We start from the raw sequence: 1,090 nt of genomic DNA on the forward strand, positions 1-1,090 counted from the left end.
CCAGTATGCAAAATGTTATTATCCCTTAAGGAGAATCTGACAGTATACAAAACATTTACATATTCTCCCTTTGACTCAACAGCCCCAATTCTAAGAATTTACCCTGAAGAGTCGCAGTCAAAAATAAAAATCTACAAGGTTATTCTTTGCAGATGGAGACTGTTCATTGTAAAAAATCAGAAACAACCTGCATACACATCCACAGGGTACTGATTGAATAAAATACACATCCATGAAATCAAAATCTATATAGACATTAAAAAGTGTTCACAAAAATAAGAATGTTTTTCGTAGTAGTAGTAGTGTAATACTCTGACACTTTGGAATTAGGTTTTCGGTACACAAGAGAGGAGAAACAATATGGAAGGGGGAGCAAGCACTATGTAGATTTGAATCGGAGGTATTAGTATGTGTATGTGTGCATGAATACATATAAACATACATGTTTATACACACATATATAATTATATATAATACACACACATATAAAGAGAGTTTATTTTTTTAATGTTTATTTTATTGATTTAAGACTATACTTTCAGGAATCATTTCTATAGTTTGTTATTTTATTGATTTTAGAGAGAGAGAAAGGGGTATAGAGAGACAGGAACGTTGAGCTGTTCCTGTATGTGCCCTGACCGGGGATGGAACCAGCAACCTCTGCACTTTGGGATGAGACTCTAACCAACTGAGCTCTCCAGCCAGGGCTAGAGAGTGAGAATTTAAACTACTGCATAATATTGCTTCCTCAGCATTAATTTTGTGTGGCTAAGCAGCCTGCAGGTCTTGAATTGTCATTAGCCTCTTCTTGGGGCAACATGCCCTAGATAACAGCTTCAGAGTTGTAAATAAATGTAAGCCCCTATAGGACAACTCTAACAACATTTGTGATTAGCATTCTCCATAGCTCCCAGAGCCATCCCCTTGGGCACCTTTTGATAAGGCAAGACCCCCATGGGGCTTACCAAAACCCCTTTCTTTTGGTTTGAATTGACCAATCCACCCTTAGCCCAGAAACCCAAAAGCACTTCACCCCTCAGACCTTAATTAAAGCATGTGCCCTAGGTCCTCTCTCTCACTCTCTGTCTGC

General features: G+C 38.3%; 1 pseudogene; it reads left to right on the plus strand.

The window, feature by feature from the left end:
- Positions 1 to 526: 526 nt before the first annotated feature.
- Positions 527 to 624, plus strand: LOC136307039 (small nucleolar RNA U3; annotated as a pseudogene).
- Positions 625 to 1,090: the final 466 nt, after the last annotated feature.

The sequence above is a fragment of the Saccopteryx bilineata genome, chromosome 5 (assembly GCF_036850765.1).
Source record: "Saccopteryx bilineata isolate mSacBil1 chromosome 5, mSacBil1_pri_phased_curated, whole genome shotgun sequence".
NCBI lineage: Eukaryota > Metazoa > Chordata > Mammalia > Chiroptera > Emballonuridae > Saccopteryx > Saccopteryx bilineata.